This window comes from Aquarana catesbeiana, linkage group LG12 (genome assembly GCF_042186555.1).
Source record: "Aquarana catesbeiana isolate 2022-GZ linkage group LG12, ASM4218655v1, whole genome shotgun sequence".
In the NCBI taxonomy this organism is placed as follows: Eukaryota; Metazoa; Chordata; class Amphibia; order Anura; family Ranidae; genus Aquarana; species Aquarana catesbeiana.
This window is the reverse complement of record NC_133335.1, coordinates 95,259,702-95,273,233: the sequence shown is the minus strand read 5'-3', so window position 1 is coordinate 95,273,233 and position 13,532 is coordinate 95,259,702. Positions and strand designations below refer to the sequence as shown.

The following is a 13,532-nucleotide window of genomic DNA, read 5'->3' as shown; positions in this document are numbered from 1 at the left end:
GGATCAGCCAAACACTTGAAGATCACCTGGGACATCTTCTACTAGCTTTGCTCAAGCAGATTTGGTAGAAAGGATCTGAAAAATTTGATTTGGTGCCAAGGTCATGCTTTATGAAGTGCATTTGCAAAAGGGCCTAGGTGCAGAGTGTTAATACAGCTCCTTGACAGTGGAAATAGAACAACAGAGTACTGCGAGTAGAATATTTCTAGAGGCAAACAGAAACAACAAAATGTCTTGTCATGATGGTCGGGTGGTCCAAGGTGCCAGACTCAAGAGATGTTTCTTCACATTGAGTGGGTGTTCTGGTCTCCAAATGGAGATGTGGGTTCAAATCCCACTTCTGACAAAAAATGTACACATTTAGCTTGAACTAGAATGACCACTTCCACTGTGTTTTCATGCTACCATGTCACTGACAAAAAAACAAAAACAAATAATCCCAAAACTTTGCAGATCCTTCATCAAGATCAAATTCTTCTGAAAACTCTGCTAGGCCATGCTGTAAAATCTCTTATTTCACATGCAACTTTAGTCAGAAAAGTAAGTCTTGCTAGATCTCTTCACATTGGCCTGTTTTGCATGTATAGTTATGTAAAACATTACAAATAAGTGTCCATACACTTGAAAATCCAGTAATACACTGTTTCACCCTGCTCTGCACATACTCAGTTGCTCTCCCATTTTACGCATATTTGGGCACTGCTGAGTTTGGAGAGGCTCATCTATTGACAGCCTTAAAGCTCAATTAAACCCTCCTATCCTTTACAGCCAATGAAGCTGCTTCTGTTTAAACTGCAACGGCCATGGTGCTGCACATGTGATCAGTTATGACACCAGCCATTTGATGGTTTGACAGTTTGGTTGAGAAAACAAGCAAATGTGACAGTTATCAATCCCGGGATTTCAGGATTCTAACTGTTCTTTGAAACTGTTAAATCAATTGGTTTAGCTCCACTTTATGATTTACTGCTGTTTGGGGGCTCTGGGCTTCAGCAAAATAGCAGCCTTTAGCAAGAAGCAAGTTGTTATGGGTAAAGTTGCGATTTAATTTAAAAGGAGCAAGAATTTGCAAGGAAAGGTCACAGGAACTGGAAAGCAGCATAGAAAAGGACCACAAAGGGACTCAAACCCCCAATCTTCTGATCCGAAGTCAGACGCCTTATCCATTAGGCCACACAGTCTACAAGAGGGCCACCATTTTTGTTTGTGGTGTGCGGATCAGCCAAACACTTGAAGATCACCTGGGACATCTTCTTCTACTTGCTTTGCTCAAGAAGATTTGGTAGAAAGGATCTGAAAAGTTTGACTTGGTGCCAAGGTCATGCTTTATGAAGTGCATTTGCAAAAGGGCCTAGGTGCAGAGTGTTAATACAGCTACTTGACAGTGGTAATAGATCAACAGAGTACCACGAGTAGATGATATTTCTAGAGGCAACCAAAAACATCAACACGTTTTGTCAGGATGGCCAAGTGGTCTAAGGCGCCAGACTCAAGAAATGTTTCTTCACATTGTGTGGGTGTTCTGGCCTCTGAATGGAGGCGTGGGTTCAAATCCCACTTCTGACAAAAAGTTTACACATTTAGCTTGAACTAGAATGACCACTTCCACTGTGTTTTCATGCTACCATGTCACTGACACAAAAACAAATAATCCCAAAACTTTGCAGATCCTTCATAAAGATCAAATTCTTCTGAAAACTCTGCTAGGCCATTCTGTTAAAATCTCTTATTTCACGTGCAACTTTAGTCAGAAAAGTAAGTCTTGCTAGATCTCTTCACATTGGCCTGTTTTGCATGTATAGTTATGTAAAACATTACAAATAAGTGTCCATACACTTGAAAATCCAGTAATACACTGTTTCACCCTGCTCTGCACATACTTAGTTGCTCTCCCATTTTACGCATATTTGGGCACTGCTGAGTTTGGGGAGGCTCATCTATTGACAGCCTTAAAGCTCAATTAAAACCTCCTATCCTTTACAGCCAATGAAGCTGCTTCTGTTTAAACTGCAACGGCCATGGTGCTGCACATGTGATCAGTTATGACACCAGCCATTTGATGGTTTGACAGTTTGGTTGAGAGCACAAGCAAATGTGACAGTTATCAATCCCGGGATTTCAGGATTCTAACTGTTTTTTGAAACTGTTAAATCAATTGGTTTAGCTCCACTTTATGATTTACTGCTGTTTGGGGGCTCTGGGCTTCAGCAAAATAGCAGCCTTTAGCAAGAAGATCACCTGGGACATCTTTTTCTACTTGCTTTGCTCAAGCAGATTTGGTAGAAAGGATCTGAAAAGTTTGACTTGGTGCCAAGGTCATGCTTTATGAAGTACATTTGCAAAAGTTGTTATGGGTAAAGTTGCGATTTAATTTAAAAGGAGCAAGAATTTGCAAGCAAAGGTCACAGAAACTGGAAACCAACATAGAAAACGACCATGAAGGGGCTCAAACCCTCAATTTTCTGATCTGAAGTCAGACGCCTTATCCATTAGGCCACGCAGTCTGCCATAGGGCCACCATTTTTGTTTGTGGTGTGCGGATCAGCCAAACACTTGAAGATCACCTGGGACATTTTCTTCTACTTGCTTTGCTCAAGCAGATTTGGTAGAAAGGATCTGAAAAGTTTGACTTGGTGCCAAGGTCATGCTTTATGACGTGCATTTGCAAAAGGGCCTAGGTGCAGAGTGTCAATACAGCTCCTTGACAGTGGTAATAGATCAACAGAGTACTAAGAGTAGATGATATTTCTAGAGGAAACCGAAAACATCAAAGCGTTTTGTCAGGATGGCCGAGTGGTCTAAGGTGCAAGATTCAAGGCATGTTTCTTCACATTGTGTGGGTGTTCTGATCTCCAAATGGAGGCGTGGGTTCAAATCCCACTTCTGACAGAAAGTTTACACATTTAGCTTGAACTAGAATGACCACTTCCACTGTGTTTTCATGCTACCAGAGAAAGAAAACAAAAACGAATAATCCCAAAACTTTGCAGATCCTTCATAAAGATCAAATTCTTCTGAAAACTCTGCTAGGCCTTGCTGTAAAATCTCTTATTTCACGTGCAACTTTAGTCAGAAAAGTAAGTCTTGCTAGATCTCTTCACATTGGCTTGTTTTATTTTCTTGTTTCAATAGATTTTTATTGAATTTTCAATAACAGATAGTACAGAAAGAAAGAAATATTATTCAGAAAATAGCCGTGTACATAGAAATCTTATATATAGTACTTTTTATAATTGCTCTATTATGAAAACGTTACTTCGAGAACATCATCTTCGTGAGTTTATATATTTATAGAAGGTAACAAGACATATGTAATATCGTTAGATTTCCAAGTGTGCATCCTGTCTTCCCAGCACCCCTATGGGAACTTTCTGTGCCCCGGTCGACAGACGCACATCTAATAGTTTCATTCTGTCTCTACTGCTTATAAACTAAGATTGTGTTTCAGGGTGGTGTTACAATTCGTCTTCATGTAGAACAGTATTTATATAAAGATATAGTAAGTAGATGGATATACTGAAAGGAACTGCCATAAAAATTATAAACTAAATGAACCGAGTAAAAGGGTAAAGGGATATCTAGTGTATATCTGTGAGGTAGACATGTCTTCATTTGGTACAGATTGTATGGTGCCAATCTGTCCATGGTTTCCAAATCTGACTTTTAGTTGTGTAAGTGCCTTGTGAAGCGGCAAACATAAGTTCGTATGATATATGGAGATTGGTGGTTTTGATCACATCATTAAGAATTGGTGTTTCGGTTTTTAACCATCGTCTCGTTATTTCGAGGCGAGCACTAGTAAGAATCTGGGTAACTATTTGTCTCATGGAGTGGGGTACCATATCTATTCCCAAGGACAGGATAGCCATATTGGACGTATTATATATTTGGGTTTTAGTGATTTGTTTAATGAAATGGAATATATTGGTCCAATAGGTTTTTAATCGTGGGCATGACCAGAAGATATGAATGATAGAACCTCTCTGACCACAATTCCTCCAACATAGTGGCGATATTTGTGGGTTGAACCCTGCTAATCGTGTAGGAGTTAAGTACCATCTCAAGAGTAGTTTTTGGTAAAATTCCCACATATTAACACTCCTGGAGGCCTTGTATATGGATGATATTGCTTGTTTCCATTGTTCTAAGGTATAGGATACATTAAAATCAATTTCCCAGGTTCTCATAGAGGGTGTCTTGTTAAATATTGATTTCTGGTTTAAAAGGTTATAAAATAGGGAGATACCTTTGATAGAGGTCGTGGGATTTGAGAAGTATAAGTATGCCTTCCAAATAATGTTTATGTGATTATTGTTAACCGATGATAATAAATGTGATACCTGTAAATACGTGTAGTATTCTTTAGAGTCTAAGTTATGCTCTATTTGAAGTGCTCAGAAGGTCTTTATTGTGGGTCCTATATAGAGATCTTCGACTGTTTTTAGGCCTTTGGATTCCCAATGTTTAATGTTGACATTGGGTATCAACAGTTGTAAACTGGTGATGGGGAGGGCAATGGTTTTTAGAGGATAGCCAGTGACGGGAGTGTTTAGGAATACTTTCCATGTGTTTATAGATGCCTTCATTGTGGGCGAAAGTTTGGTGGAGGATTGCAGCATCATAGTGCAGGCCAATAGGAGGTTGTATAAACTATGGTTAGGGGATTGGAAGGATTCTAATTCTTGCCATCTTGGGGTATGATTCCCCGGAAACCAATATTTAAGTTGGGCCAAAATTGCCGCAAGATAGTAGTCCTTCAGCAGGACATGCCCTACTCCCCCTGCTCCTCTGGATTTGATAAGTTTATGGAATGCACATTTAGACTTTTTTCCCTGCCAGAGAAACCCATTAATCATGGATTGTGCTCTGATAAAGAAGCTGTCTGGAATTGGTATTGGTATGGCTCTGAATATATAAATGAATTGAGGGAGTATCATCATTTTAAAAGCCGCGAGGCGGCCCGACCATGTGTTACATAGTTACATAGTTAGTAAGGTTGAATAAAGACACCAGTCCATCCAGTTCAACCTGAGTGAGTGTGTGTCTACAACCCTGACCCTTGTTCCTAACCCTGTACATCGCACAATCACATCAGTCCCTACCCTCAATCAAAGGTCCCCATTCATATACTAGGGCCAATTTTTGGACAGAAGCCAATTAACCTACCAGCATGTCTTTGGAGTGTGGGAGGAAACCGGAGTACCCGGAGGAAACCCACGCAGGCACAGGGAGAACATGCAAACTCCAGGCAGGTAGTGTCGTGGTTGGGATTTGAACCAGCGACCCTTTTTACTGCTAGGTGAGAGTGCTAACCACTGCACCACTGTTCCGCCCAAGTAGTGAATTCTACTTTATTTATTGTTTGTAATTTTTGATTTAAACTAAGTAAGAATTGGGTATAATTTGTTTCCGCCGTTTTTTTGGTATCATCTGTGAGTGTTATGCCTAGGTATTTTATTCCTTCCGTAGTCCATCTATATGGAAATTGTGATTTAAGTTTGTTGCTAGTAGTACTGTCTATCCCTAAACCTAAAATATATGATTTGTTTTCATTAACTTTATAATAAGAAATTGTGTTAAATAAACGTAGTGCTTCATGTGCCGCTTTAAGAGAAGAGCCCACCTCAGTCAAAATCATAATAATGTCATCTGCGAATAGACTTATAGAAGGAGTATCCCTACCAACAGGGAATCCTTTTATTTTTGGGTGATTTCTTATATATATGGCCAAGGCCTCCATTAGTAAATTAAAAATTAGAGGGGACAATGGGCACCCTTGCCTTGTACCATTGGATATGCTAAAGGGTTTTGATATAGTTCCAGAAATATAGACCTTGGCAGATGGCCTAGAGTATAGTATATATACTGCTAAGATGGCAGATAGAATAGGTCCTGCAAAACCGAATGATTCTAATACTTTGGTTAGATATAGCCAATGAATACGGTCAAAGGCCTTCTCCGCATCCAATGCTAGGAGCAGAGAAGGCCTCCGAGATACCCCCGCCATATGGATGATATTAATCATGCGTCTCGTCGCGTCCGAGGTTTGTCTATTTTTTGTAAATCCTGCTTGATCAGGTTGGGCATAATGTCAACAAGGCGTAGTGCTATAATTTTGGCATACAGTTTAAGATCTATGTTTAGTAAAGATATCGGTCTAAAATTTGAGGGAGAGATGGGCTCTTTTCCTGGCTTTGGCAGAGCCACAACTAAAGCTTCTAGCATTTCTGGTGGGAAAGAGGCAGAGGCAGCTGCTGAGCTAAATACATGTGTCAAGAAGGGGGTCAGTATAGTCTTAAATTCTCTGTAGTATTCTCCACAAAAACCGTCCGGTCCTGGGGATTTATTCGTAGGGAGTGTGTCTATAGCTTTATGAATTTCTGCATCGGTGAATGGTTGATTGAGAGCTTGGATTTGGTGTGGAGATAATTTAGGTATGGATAATTTACTTAAAAAGTCATTAATTGCGTCAGGGGTAGGTTGAATGGTGGAAGGGTCATCTCTCAAATTATAAAGGGACCTGTAGTAGTGGCTAAAAGCGTCTGCAATTTTTTGTGGGTGGTATTCTTTTTGATTGGTGGATGGATGTATAATAAATGGTATTCTTGATTTATATCTATGGCCTTGGATATTCTGTGATAAAAGTTTTCCTGCCTTGTTTCCATTCACATAATAATTCATTTTAAGTCTTTTTGTGGCTTTCTCAAAATTTTCTAGCAGATAAATTTTTAGTTCAGATCTTATTTGTGTCAATTTTTGCGTAATTTTTTGGGAATATTTTTGTTTATTTCTGATTTCTAAATCAGAAATGTGTTTTAACAATTCAGTCAGTCGTTGCTGCCTCTGCCTCTTCGCCCTTGCACTTAGTTGAATAAAAATGCCACGTATAAATGCCTTATGGGCATTCCATAATGTAAAAGGGCTTTGTACTGAGTCCTTATTGTCATCAAAAAAATTGGTTAAGTGGTTGTTAATTTGTTGTTTGAAGTCTTGTTGCTGTAGCAAGTAGGTGTTGATTCTCCAAATTGGGTTGGGTCTAGGAGAAGTCGAATCTGATAGTGTTAGTACTATAGATGCGTGGTCCGACCACGTTATTGTGTTGATGGATACAGCTTTAGTTTCCAATAGTATAGGTTGGTCTACCATGAATAGATCAATTCTTGTATATACTTTATGCGCTGCAGAAAAAAAAGTAAAGTCTCTTTCGTTGGCGTGGAAGCAGCGCCACGCATCATAGAGATTATATTTGTTGAGGGAGGTTGATAATGTAGGAGAATAGCGTGTGGATTTAGATGTAGAGTCTAATGATGGGTCCGGAGTAGCATTAAAATCTCCACAGAGTATCAACGGTCCTCTTTGACACCTCCTGATTTTTCTCAATAGCTTATTAAAGAAGTCTATTTGATGCTTATTAGGAGAGTAGGCTGTTACTAGTGTATATTTTGAAGAGTTCAGTTCGCATATCAAAATTAGGTATCTGCCCAGTGGGTCACGGATTTCCTGGTGGAGAGTGAAAGCTACAGAGTCTTTTATGGCTATTAATACTCCTTTAGTTTTAGAATCTGCGTTGGCAGTAAAAACATATGGGAAGCTTTTGTGGGTACATTTTGGTGGAGCTTGGTTACAAAAGTGAGTTTCTTGAGCGCAAATTATGTCTCCCTGGTGTGTCAATGCTTCTTGCCACAATGATTTGCGTTTCATGGGGTGATTGAGCCCCTTAGCGTTTATGGAGATTATGTTAATAGGCATGGATTTTAAATGAGATAAGCTTTATAATTAAGCACCAATAATGTAAATCAAGATCGTCAAGGAGCAGAACAAAACGACCCCAGATAAGAATGTTCGCACACCTACAAAGGATAAGGGAGGTGTAACTATGACGCTAAATCAATGAGTGTATTCCTGGGATACCAAAGGAGAACAAACCATATACATCCAGAGGAAAAACAGCCTGTAGGAAGATGCAGGTAACGATTTAAAAAATCCCTATGATACGTGAAAAACAAATAATACCTTAACGGGAATAAGCTATGTAACAAAGGAACTAATAACCACATCAGGAAAAAATTCAAGTAAGGATCTAGTTCATGTAAATTAATATTCCACCATTTTTGTGCAACCAAGAATTATAGCACTGAAATATCACTTGCACATATTTTTTTAGAATTATTGCTTGCACTTATTCTTTGAGGATTATTGTGTTGTTATAGTCACGAGTTTTATTTTTTTGCTTCTTATAATTTAGGTCTATAATAGGTCATTAGTTATCTGGATCTCAATTATTTAGTCCCCTCTATTAGCTGCACTTTTTGTTGCAACATTGATTTGCTATAATTCTTGGTTGCACAAAAATGGTGGAATATTAATTTACATGAACTAGATCCTTACTTGGATTTTTTCCTGGTGTGGTTATTAGTTCCTTTGTTACATAGCTTATTCCCGTTAAGGTATTATTTGTTTTTCACGTATCATAGGGATTTTTTAAATCGTTACCTGCATCTTCCTACAGGCTGTTTTTCCTCTGGATGTATATGGTTTGTTCTCCTTTGGTATCCCAGGAATACACTCATTGATTTAGCGTCATAGTTACACCTCCCTTATCCTTTGTAGGTGTGCGAACATTCTTATCTGGGGTCGTTTTGTTCTGCTCCTTGACGATCTTGATTTACATTATTGGTGCTTACTTATTTGGCTTTGGCACTTAGTGGTTATTTTTATACTAATATTAGATATTTATGCACCTTTTAACCTCGGTCAGTCTTTGAGTCTTTATTGGCTTCTTTCAAACATTTTTTGCATCTCAGGAATTTATTTATTTAGATTAGCGCCGCAGATTTATCCCTTCTTAAGTAATTGTTTTTAGGTGTGTGAACACTATTATGTGTGGCTGCTATTCTGTTCTTATTCGACGTTTTTTAAGGTCATTTTTATTGTTGGCTTTTTTATTATTCTTTGGTGTGCGCACAAGTACTTATTACCATTATCTTGATTCCTTTATAATTAAGACCTTCATCTTAATTCTGGTGTTTAGTCCATCTATGTTTGGTGCGGTTATAACTCCATGTGATAGTGTAGACTTACTTGTACGGGTCAAAGGATGGGTTGTCATTTGGTGCAAACGAGGTTGACTGTTCTTGGAGGTCCAAGTCGAGCTGAATCTTGCTGGAGTAGTTTCTGTTATTTTTCCTTGTGTTGAAGAGGTGTACTCTAGAGTGAAGCGTTGTTGTTCATATCCCAGAGGTAACGGCAGGAGTATAGAAAAGGTAGAAAATATAAGTAGAAAAAAAAACAAAAAATCGTTAACTTTCAACTTTGGTATAGCACAATAGGTGCAACATATATGGGGGGTATAGGATACCCTGGAACAGCATTTTGCTGTTAAATGTAACTGGGGGGAAAGTTCAATTTTGCGAGCTTCGTTAGTCAGGGACTAAAGGAGTGATTGGAGAACATCCTTTATTATTTAAGAGTGAGAGGTGGCATTTTTCGCCGTAATTTTTTTCCATTCTTGTGACACATGGCGCGGAGTGCTAGTGTCCGCATTTTCTTCTGGGGGGTCAGGAAGGATACCCCATTCTTTCAGGAGATTGATGCCTTTCTCCAGAGATGTCACTGTATAGGTGCGGTTACCCTTAGTGATATTTATCTTTGTGGGATACCCCCATCTGTACACAATTTTGTGGTTGCGTAGAACCTTTGTCACTGTGTTCAGGTTTTTGCGTTTTTGCAGGGTAAATTGTGACAAATCTGCAAAAAATTGCAGATTATGGTATTGTGGTGGAATCTGCTCTTGTTTTCTCATTGTGAACATCAGTTGCTCCTTTACGTGAAAGAAATGCAGCCTGAGTATCACATCTCTAGGTATCAGATCTGGCAGATGGGGTGGCTTAGGCAGACGGTGAATTCTATCGATGGTTATATCTAAGTCCGTAAGGCTTGGTACGAGCGCTTTAAACAAAGTGGCAGCATACAGGCCCAGATCTTGTTGTTGCACTGATTCAGGGATCCCCCTGATTTTTAGATTGTTCCTTCTAGATCTGTCCTCCATGTCTGCCAGCTTTGCCTTGATCCATTCATTGTCTGCCTCAGTGTCCTCCTGGGCGTCAACTAGGTCATTGATAGTGGAAGCATATTCCCCCATTTTGGTTCCTATGTGGCTCACCCTGTTTCCCACATCTTGTATGTCTTTATTCATGCGGTGCATATAACCTGCCATGTCAGACTGCAAAGTGCTTCTCAGAGATAGTAGCATCTCTTTCAATACTGTGTCTATCACAGGTTGGTTTTGTGTGGGGAAGGATTCGATCGATTCTGGGAGTTCTCTGGTGTCCTCCCCAAAATCTGAGACCGGGCTCCCTGTGTCATGGAATCCGCCAGCATCCAGCCTAGGTTTCGTTTTGGCTGGGCTACAAGTGGATGGGATGGATGGATTCTGCATTTTATCTTTTGGGGAGCTGTTATTGTGAGATCGATTACCTTGGGATGATCTGTGTTGTGCAGGAGCCGTTGTTGTGGAGTAGGCCTCGGCGCCATCTTGCTCCTCTGTTCTGCCATTTGGGGGATAAAAGTCCGTGAGGCGTTGGACCTTTCTGTCCTTTCTCCGCTTCCCAGGCATAGTCGTAGGGTCACCCAGCCTTGCCCTCTGCCAGATCTGGTGCTGGTTTGCTTCGGATGATCGTTTTGGGCCGCTATTGTCCCTTATCCCGCCGGAGCTCCGGGCTCACACGTCCATCCGGCTTGCGCGCTAGACCACGCCCCCACATTGGCCTGTTTTGCATGTATAGTTATGTAAAACATTACAAATAAGTGTCCATACACTTGAAAATCCAGTAATACACTGTTTCACCTGCTCTGCACATACTTAGTTGCTCTCCCATTTTACGCATATTTGAGCACTGCTGAGTTTGGGGAGGCTCATCTATTGACAGCCTTAAAGCTCAATTAAACCCTCCTATCCTTTACAGCCAATGAAGCTGCTTCTGTTTAAACTGCAATGGCCATGGTGCTGCACATGTGATCAGTTATGACACCATCCATTTGATGGTTTGACAGTTTGGTTGAGAACACAAGCAAATGTGACAGTTATCAATCCCGGGATTTCAGGATTCTAACTGTTTTTTGAAACTGTTAAATCAATTGGTTTAGCTCCACTTTATGATTTACTGCTGTTTGGGGGCTCTGGGCTTCAGCAAAATAGCAGCCTTTAGCAAGAAGCAAGTTGTTATGGGTAAAGTTGCGATTTAATTTAAAAGGAGCAAGAATTTGCAAGTAAAGGTCACAGGAACTGGAAAGCAGCATAGAAAACGACCACAAAGGGACTCGAACCCTCAATCTTCTGATCCAAAGTCAGATGCCTTATCCATTAGGCCACGCAGTCTGCTTCAGGGCCACCATTTTTGTTTGTGGTGTGCGGATCAGCCAAACACTTGAAGATCACCTGGGACATCTTCTTCTACTTGCTTTGCTCAAGCAGATTTGGTAGAAAGGATCTGAAAAGTTTGACTTGGTGCCAAGGTCATGCTTTATGAAGTGCATTTGCAAAAGGGCCTAGGTGCAGAGTGTTAATACAGCTCCTTGACAGTGGTAATAGATCAACAGAGTACCACGAGTAGATGATATTTCTAGAGGCAACCAAATACATCAAAGCGTCTTGTCAGGATGGCCAAGTGGTCTAAGGCGCCAGACTCAAGAAATGTTTCTTCACATTGTGTGGGTGTTCTGGTCTCCAAATGGAGGCGTGGGTTCAAATCCCACCTCTGACAAAAAGTTTACACATTTAGCTTGAACTAGAATGACCACTTCCACTGTGTTTTCATGCTACCATGTCACTGACAAGAAAACAAAAACAAAGAATCCCAAAACGTTGCAGATCCTTCATAAAGATTAAATTCTTCTGAAAACTCTGCTAGGCCATGCTGTAAAATCTCTTATTTCACGTGCAACTTTAGTCAGAAAAGTAAGTCTTGCTAGATCTCTTCACATTGGCCTGTTTTGCATGTATAGTTATGTAAAACATTACAAATAAGTGTCCATACACTTGAAAATCCAGTAATACACTGTTTCACCCTGCTCTGCACATACTTAGTTGCTCTCCCATTTTACGCATATTTGGGCACTGCTGAGTTTGGGGAGGCTCATCCATTGACAGCCTTAAAGCTCAGTTAAACCCTCCTATCCTTTACAGCCAATGAAGCTGCTTCTGTTTAAACTGCAACGGCCATGGTGCTGCACATGTGATCAGTTATGACACCAGCCATTTGTTAGTTTGACAGTTTGGTTGAGAACACAAGCAAATGTGACAGTTATCAATCCCGGGATTTCAGGATTCTGTTTTTTGAAACTGTTAAATCAATTGGTTTAGCTCCACTTTATGATTTACTGCTGTTTGGGGGCTCTGGGCTTCAGCAAAATAGCAGCCTTTAGCTAGAAGCAAGTTGTTATGGGTAAAGTTGCGATTTAATTTAAAAGGAGCAAGAATTTGCAAGTAAAGATCACAGGAACTGGAAAGCAGCATAGAAAACGACCACAAACTGGAAAGCAGCATAGAAAACGACCACAAAGGGACTCGAACCCTCAATCTTCTGATCCGAAGTCAGACGCCTTATCCATTAGACCACACAGTCTGCCACCGGGCCACCATTTTTGTTTGTGGTGTGCGAATCAGCCAAATACTTGAAGATCACCTGGGACATCTTCTTCTACTTGCTTTGCTCAAGCAGATTTGGTAGAAAGGATCTGAAAAGTTTGACTTGGTGCCAAGGTCATGCTTTATGAAGTGCATTTGCAAAAGGGCCTAGGTGCAGAGTGTTAATACAGCTCCTTGACAGTGGTAATAGATCAACAGAGTACCACGAGTAGATGATATATCTAGAGGCAACCAAAAATATCAAAACGTCTTGTCGGGTTGGCCGAGTGGTCTAAGGTGCCAGACTCAAGAAATGTTTCTTCACATTGTGTGGGTGTTCTGGTCTCCAAATAGAGGCATGGGTTCAAATCCAATTTCTGACAAAAAGTTTACACATTTAGCTTGAACTAGAATGACCACTTCCATTGTGTTTTCATGCTACCATGTCACTGACAAGAAAACAAAAACAAAGAATCCCAAAACTTTGCAGATCCTTCATAAAGATCAAATTCTTCTGAAAACTCTGCTAGGCCATGCTGTAAAATCTCTTATTTCACATGCAACTTTAGTCAGAAAAGTAAGTCTTGCTAGATCTCTTCACATTGGCCTGTTTTGCATGTATAGTTATGTAAAACATTACAAATAAGTGTCCACACACTTGAAAATCCAGTAATACAGGGGGCGTGGCCAACCGAAGCAGAAGATGGACGCTTAATTGCATAGCTCAGCAGCCAGGGGACACAATCCAGCGCAATCTGCCCAAACCACGAATCCATCCGCACCCATCCTCGCTCCAGGCACTCAGGAGACAAAGATGCAGCCATCCAGAAAAAGATTTACGGAGCACAAGCCCCAAAAACTGACGGAATTCGCTTACAAGCCGGCGGGCTGGGATTCCCAAGATGGC

General features: G+C 40.4%; 4 non-coding genes across 4 annotated transcripts; 2 read left to right on the top strand and 2 right to left on the bottom strand.

Moving 5' to 3' along the window:
• The first annotated feature begins 1,456 nt into the window (after positions 1-1,456).
• TRNAL-CAA (transfer RNA leucine (anticodon CAA)) lies at positions 1,457-1,566 on the top strand. The gene is made up of 2 exons: positions 1,457-1,494; positions 1,521-1,566. It is a non-coding gene; the product is annotated as a tRNA-Leu (tRNA).
• Positions 1,567-11,304: 9,738 nt separating this feature from the next.
• Positions 11,305-11,377, bottom strand: TRNAQ-UUG (transfer RNA glutamine (anticodon UUG)). The gene has a single exon. It is a non-coding gene; the product is annotated as a tRNA-Gln (tRNA).
• A 275-nt stretch (positions 11,378-11,652) lies between these two features.
• TRNAL-CAA (transfer RNA leucine (anticodon CAA)) lies at positions 11,653-11,762 on the top strand. Its single transcript has 2 exons — positions 11,653-11,690; positions 11,717-11,762. It is a non-coding gene; the product is annotated as a tRNA-Leu (tRNA).
• Positions 11,763-12,550: 788 nt separating this feature from the next.
• TRNAR-UCG (transfer RNA arginine (anticodon UCG)) lies at positions 12,551-12,623 on the bottom strand. Its single transcript has one exon. It is a non-coding gene; the product is annotated as a tRNA-Arg (tRNA).
• Positions 12,624-13,532: the final 909 nt, after the last annotated feature.